This window comes from Mirounga angustirostris, unplaced genomic scaffold (genome assembly GCF_029215605.1).
Source record: "Mirounga angustirostris isolate CCGP_5_RB_7025 unplaced genomic scaffold, mMirAng1.0.hap1 SCAF_2, whole genome shotgun sequence".
In the NCBI taxonomy this organism is placed as follows: Eukaryota; Metazoa; Chordata; class Mammalia; order Carnivora; family Phocidae; genus Mirounga; species Mirounga angustirostris.
Window position 1 is genome coordinate 167173110 of NW_026991710.1, and position 6843 is coordinate 167179952.

The window sequence follows — 6843 nt, forward strand, 5'->3', positions numbered from 1 at the left end:
ATTCTTTCCCCTGCAGGGGTGGTTCCTTACTCTCAAGTCTTCATAAGAGGAACCCCTGTCCTTGAGGCCAACTCAATATTCACACCCATGTCTATCACTATATCCCTCTATTGCTATAGCACCTAAGCCACACCATGCCCGATGCTCTGGGAAAATGAAGCAGGAACCCTGACCAAGACCCCCAGTGGAATTTTCCTTCTTGAAACTTCGGAGACGGGGCTGGCATTTTTTAAATAAATGGCTGAATAGATGAATGAAGAGATGGATAAATAGATTTTTTTTCTTAAAGAAAAGCTTTAGAGTTATTACATCATTAAAGCTATAGTCTGCTCTACTGGATGTCTTTTTTTTTTTTTTTTAGGTTTCATTTTTCAAGTCGTCTTTACACCCAACGTGGGGGTCAAACTCACAACCCTGAGATCAAAAGTCACACACTCCACCGAATGAACCAGCCAGGCACCCCTTGGATATCTTATTTTTAAGATCGCTAGTGTAGTTTGGAGATAAAGGAAAAAACAGAGTGAAATAAGGGAGATTCATCTGCTTGACCATTTGACACTTTTGAGGTAAATAAAAAGGGAAGTGATAACAGAGATAAAGCCTTAAATGGTATTGGCCCCATTATGAAACCATCTACTGTAGCCTCTGATGGTTCAAGTATGAAAAAAACATTAATTCATTTTTTTTTTTTTTTTTTTTAAAGATTTTATTTATTTATTTGACAGAGAGAGAGCACAAGTAGGCAGAGCGGCAGGCAGAGGGAGAGGGAGAAGCAGGCTTCCCGCTAAGCAGGGAGCCCGATGCGGGGCTCGATCCCAGGACCCCGGGATCATGACCTGAGCCGAAGGCAGACGCTTAACGACTGAGCCACCCAGGCGCCCCAAACATTAATTCATTTTTAACATTTGGAGATTTTTCTTTCATGTTACTTTGCATTGGCAGGACAGGGAATTTCAGGGATTTTGCTCCAGAAAAAGTCAGGAAGGTGTTTCTCGACATGTGGTGGGATGTGCAGTAACCCATCTCCTGTCCTGTTACCCCGCTAGGGTGGAAGCTGGAGAGAGCAGGGTCCTTGGTGAGTGAGAGGGATCCCAACAGGAAATTGCTAAACTTTGACAGGAGAAAGTTTATCGGGAAATGACATCAGAGGTCTCAGAGGGCTGTAATACAGCAGACAGGAACCGGGGTGTGGAGCTACTGCTAGAATATGCACGGGCCATGTGAGCCGACTTCACCTATGTTCAAGTCTGCAGCATACGTAAGTGTGTAGTGCGGAGTTTCAACCATGCCAACGGCCCAGTAAAAACCACAAGACCCAGGCATAGCTATTTCAAAACACATCCTTGGGAACGGACCGAAGATTATAACTTAGAAAGTGCAGGAGCGTCTATCTCCTACTGTTAAACTATCACTGCATTTTGAAAGTGTCGTAAGAACACATTCCAAGTAGTCTTAAGGCAGGAGAATAATGTGAGAGAGAACTTGTTCCCAGCGGAAGTGCAGAGTTAGGAATGCAAACATCTGCAGCAACGGGGAAGTTAAGAAAAGGTGCCCCCGTGACACAGACAGCCCAAACCCCACCGGACCCTAGAACTTGGAGGGGAGGGCAAAAGACACTCAAGAAGGAATTTTTAAGGGGACACATTTCAGGAAACAGGCTGGAGAAACTGAACACTGATCCGCCGCAATAAAGATGCCAAAAGCAACAAAAATATTTTAAACAGTCATGACCTCTCTTAACAGAGGCTTCATCTATGGTCACAGGAAATGTGGTAGTTGGAGTCAGTAGGAGACAAAGGCCTTCCCATGGCTCAAGGCTCCACCAGAGATCATAAGCACAGGTGAGCAGCCTCACCAGGTTTATCAGTTAGCCTATAAACACTGAGATCTCCAACTTTCAGAATTGTGGCAGTCCCCCCAGTTGAGAGACACAATGAATTCAGTTTCACTGCAGGGCTCCCAAGCAGGAATCCAGAGCAATAATCTTCATTTAAAACCTGACCCACTGAAACATGGGCTGCAGAAAACTGAAAAGATAACATCATGGTTTCTCTTATCTACTTTTGCAAAGTGCTGGGGGAAACTGTAAGTGGCCTAAGTGTGTCTGTCTAAGGAGGAGGCCCATGGGGGAGAGGGAGGGGAGGGGCTGGGTGTGGCAAAGAGGATGTGCAGGTGACAGCGACCAGCGTGAGTGCATTTGTCGAAACTCCTGCAAGAAGAGGACCATAGAAAGGGTGTGCTGATTTCAGTTACCCACCGATGTGGGAGAGTGAAGTGAGAGAGCACGTGTTTTAGAGCCAGACTCCACTGAACTCTTCTGGGCGGTTCCTCATTTGCAAAATGGAGAGAATCACTTTACCTACTTCAAAGGGGGCTGCAAGGATGAAATGAAATAGTGTGTGAAAAGTGCTTAACAGGAGTTCTGGTGAAGAGGAAGCACAGGGTAAATGTTGTTACGACGTGTGCGTGTGTGTGCGCGCGCGCGCTCGTGTGAAGCACCTAGCAAGCAGTCTGTGAGTATCATTACCACCGCAAAGCTGCTTACTGCGGGGCAGGCAGCTGCACGCCGTGCACGTCTCTACCGCTCCAGTATCAACAAGCACATGTCAAAAAGCAAAGGTTGGGAGGCTGGGATCCCTCACAAGGAAAGGCATAAACTTCCCTTACTCTTCCCTCTACTCCAAGAACCATCATATTTTACATCTCTGAAATTCTCCAGGAGGTTTAAAAAAAAAAAAAATCCAAGAGATCCCCGGACTCCATGTTGGCCGGGCTATCCTGAAAGTGAACAGAAGCCAGGCACGCAGGTCAGGCTCCAGGGAAGGGAGTCCGGGACTGCCTCCGGCTCTGCCCACAGGAGCATCCCCACGCGGGAGAGCCCCTTTGCAAGTGGCTGGCCAACTGTAAGTCCTAGCTGATGGCACAGCGAATCCCGGCCTTTGCGCTTTAACTATAGTGTTTCTCAAGAGTGTAAGGACAAGCGGACCTAGCGTCCCACCCTCTTTATCTCAGCCGCCAGCCTCTGAGGGCAGAAAGGCACCCCACAGGCCCAAAGCTGAGAGCCTTTGGCCCCACACTGGGCAGTGTCAGGAGCTCCGGCCTCAGCAGCGCTGCGACCTCCATGGTGAAAGAGTTCAATTCAGCTTTCAGTCCTCTGCGGAAAGGAGATAAATTATAAAGCCTAAAAGGTTGGATGGGTTTAAAAGCAAGGGCCAGGGGATGGGAAAGCAGAGCAACCCAAGATTCGGAACAAAGGTCAATGGAGTCTTCCAGTTATAGTCCCACTGCACCAACCACAGGCCTCCTAAGAACAGGAAGGAAGGGACCCCATCCCTCCCACCTCTCAGCCGCCCTATCTCCCCACCCTGTCCAATTCCCTGGCTCAGTGATGGGCTTATACTGGGCAGGGCTAGGATTCTTCTCTCCCCATAGGCTGTCACACTATAATATTTGCTCTGCTTCCTTCCTTGCCAAAGCCTAACAGATTAGATTGCAGGAGTCCTATCCAGCTCACTAAGACAGATGGAAAACTGAAAGTAAGGCAACCCAAACTGCTCAGGGTAGAAAGACAGAGGAGGCGGGGCAGTCCAATGTGCCAGCACCCAGACCCTCTTTTCCAAGCCCTCTGTCCACCTGCCTCATGAAGACGACGGGAAATCAGGGAAGTGCCACTTGATACACACCGTGAAGACCGTGCTCCTGCTGTTTGGGGCTTCGTAGCCTTCCAGCACTTTGAGGAAACACCCAGCAAGCAAGCAGGAGAGCTGGTTGTTCGGGAGGATTTGACTGATAGCGCTAATGCTTCTGCCTTCCGCTTTTGCAGAATTTCTCCATAGGTAGACACCAACCAAAACCTGCATGTCTTCAGGGTTTATTTCAACCTTAGTAAAATGCAGATCCCAATACGGTCCAGCTCACCAGGTGACAAGATGGGGCATGCAGGCCCTACTTCATTTTACAGAAGAGAGAAGAAAGCACCAACAAGAGGGAAAAGAAGGGCTTGCAAACTCTCTACCCAGGAGCAGGTGGTTTGCAAATCAGTACCTAGGTGATCACCCTCACCTGTGAGGTGAGCAAGGCTCCCATCATCAACTAGCTGAAATACCACCAGGGGCGCCACAGACACTTTGTAGAAAGTGGGGCTTACAACAAAAGGCTCACCAAAAAGGTCTAAAGGCAACATCCAGAGGAAATCTTCATGCACCAGTGCAGTGAATCGAATTTCTACAGGCTTGAGGTGCTGCCACACTGCTCTTTTCCCTTCCATCCGGACAGGTGCAAACAATTCATGTACCTGCAGCCATTCATTCATTCATTCATTCATTCAACAAACACCTGCCTAGCACCTAGGAGATGTCCTACATCACGCTGGCCATAGGGGCTAGACTACAAGGTAGACTTTTGCTATGGCAAAAGTCATTGCGTTCCGGCGCACACATGGAGAAGACAAATACCTGAAAGGATGATGCTTTCCAAAAAGCTTCCCCTGGTTTCTCAAAGCATGCCGGATCTCTATTTTAGCAGTCCACTTTGTGTTGGAGGCACTCGTGGACCGCCTGTGACTGCCATCGGACTCCCTGAAGACAGAGGCTGGCCTTCCTTGGACACTGCCTTTCACATCCTTGTTATCCATTACATGTCAACTGAATGCAACCGTGTAACAGAAAACAAGCCCTTCTATTCTTTCCAGACCTTTGGTTTCACTGTTTCTGAAGGCTGTGCCACCAAAGAAAAAGGATGAAGCTCCAGAAAGGAGGAGAAAGGGGACTGACTTAGATGTATTAAGAACATAAGTACAATTTTGGAACTTCAGCCCAAGTGCAACCACCTCTCAGCGGGCTGAGGTGCCTCCAAGGGCCACAGCTGGAGGCCTGGTAGAGGCTTTTCCCCCTCCCTCTTTTCTGCTGCTCACGCTCCTCTGGAAAACCCCATTTGGAGTCCTAAAGAAAGAAAAGAGGAGGAGCAGGAGGAGTTAGAAGGGGAACATTCAGCTAGAACCCAAACTCACGAAGAAGGAAGGAAACCTTAGGCGAAAGACTTGGGGGGGTGGGGGTGAGGGGGGTGGGGAAGGGCCGGCCTGGGGGAGGAGATGTGCGAGGCCCAAGTGGAGGTGGCCCCGCCGCGCCTCCTCTCTGGAGGTGCCTGTACACTTCTTCCTGCACGGCCTCTTCTGCCCCTTCCCTCCTCCCTTTTTTGTTTTGTTTTGTGTTAATTTATTTTTTGGTTTTTTGTTATTTTAATGAAGTAACAGTCTTCAGGACTCGAGCAGAAAAGGGAAGCGTGTAAGGTGAGGAAGAAGTTGGTGAGAGCGAGAGACAGCTCTCTCAAGGGTGCTTTCCCAATCTGGCACCGAACCTGCGTTGTAGGACAGTTTTCCTTCAAGGCACCCCCCACAGCCTGGAGTTCCAGAAGCCCGAGGGTCCGCGCTGGACCCAGGGGAAAGGAACGGATCTCCCTAGGGGAGCACTGTAGGCCTGTACGTAATAAGGTAACAGGGAAGAGAAAAACGAGGCTCCACGGCCCAATCCGAGCCCAAGGGACTTGCCTGGGACGCTCTCCGCTCTCCTCCCCTACCCGCAGCCCGGGCAGTCGTTGCGAGGCCGGTGGCTCCCGCGCCAGAACCCGCAGAGAAGTTTCGCCGCTGCAAACGTGAGAAAATGCAGCTCAGCAGAACACCCGCCCCCCCTTCCCGCGGCCCCACCCCCGCAGCCCGACCCCTGGCGGTGGCGACCTTGGCCGCCCCGGACGCTCCAGAAGATTGGAGGAGGGGCTGCCCTCCGGGATTTCCCGGGGGCTACAGGAGGCGCCCAGGGGCTGCGGCGACCTTTCCCTTCGCCGTCAGCCACCAGGGCAGGCGCACCCGGCCCCGCCTGCGCGCCCCGGGCGCCCCCGCCCGGGCTCCCCTGCTCCCCCTGCTCCCCAGCCTCGCCTGCCCCCGCGCGCCCCTCTACGCCTCTCTGCGCCCCGGCCCGCAGGGCGCCCCACTTACCCCGCCGTGCGGTGGCCGGGGCTCGGGCAGGGTGGGTCACATCGGGGGGGGGACGCGCCTCTCGGGCCGGCCGGGCCGCAGCTCTCGGGGGATTTCTTTATCTCGCTGCCAAACTCTCGGGGCCTCTCGCTCCTCTCGCTCTTCTCCCCCTCACCCCCACCCCTCCTTCTCTCTTGTCTCTCGGCTCTTTTTTCCGGGTTAATTACGTTTCGCATTAAAGCAAAACCCAGCCCCGGATGTGAGTACAATGCTCCGCCGAGCCCGCCGGGGGAGGAGAGGGGTGCCGGGGCGCCGCGGGGTGGGAGGGGGCGCGGCCGGGCGCCGCGGGCTGCGCGGAGGAGGCGGGGGCGGGGCGCCCGGGAGGCTGCCGCGGTGGCGGCGGGCCAGGCGCGGGCCGGGACCACCTCGCCGGCGTCGGCGGCCGCGCAGGTGGGACCCGGGCCGCCGAGACCGCCGCGCGGAGGAGGCCTGCCTCGGACGCCGAGCCCCGGCCAGCAGGTGTGCGCAGCCGGAAAGGGGCCCGGGGCTGAGGGCGTCCTGCAACGAGGGAGGCCAGTCGGAGCGCGGGCTCCCTCTTGAGCCCCGTTTCTGCTTCCCAGAGCCCCACCGAGCGACTTCAGCCGGGCCTCCCTCGGATCGTGAGCCCTTAGCCCTGCTAGGGCCGCAGGGTGAAAGTTTAGGGTTGGGGTCTGAAGAAGGAACGATTCTCAGGGGTTGTCGTGAATGTGCCAGAAGAGCCCACTGGCGCCGGACGTTCTAACGAGGGGTATAGGGACTTTCTCAGTGTGACGTAAAGACGCCTTTCCTGCCCTCGGAGCGGGAGGGTGCGCTGGAAGAAAATGGGAAACAGACAA

The 6843-nt window shown here is 53.4% G+C and overlaps 1 protein-coding gene across 4 annotated transcripts in view; it reads right to left on the bottom strand.

The window, feature by feature from the left end:
- The window catches only part of PLEKHA2 (pleckstrin homology domain containing A2), a 59730-nt gene extending 53493 nt beyond the window's left edge, over positions 1-6237 (bottom strand). Inside the window, exons 1-2 of one of the 4 annotated variants that reach the window (XM_045879878.3) lie at positions 5990-6232; positions 5546-5641 (exon numbers count right to left, since the gene is read on the bottom strand). The gene's annotated coding sequence lies outside the window, so the exon portion shown is untranslated. Of the gene's footprint in view, positions 1-4454; positions 4993-5545; positions 5642-5989 lie in introns of those variants that run through there. The other 3 variants (XM_064585519.1, XM_045879879.3, XM_045879880.3) reach the window with 3 other exon arrangements.
- Positions 6238-6843: the final 606 nt, after the last annotated feature.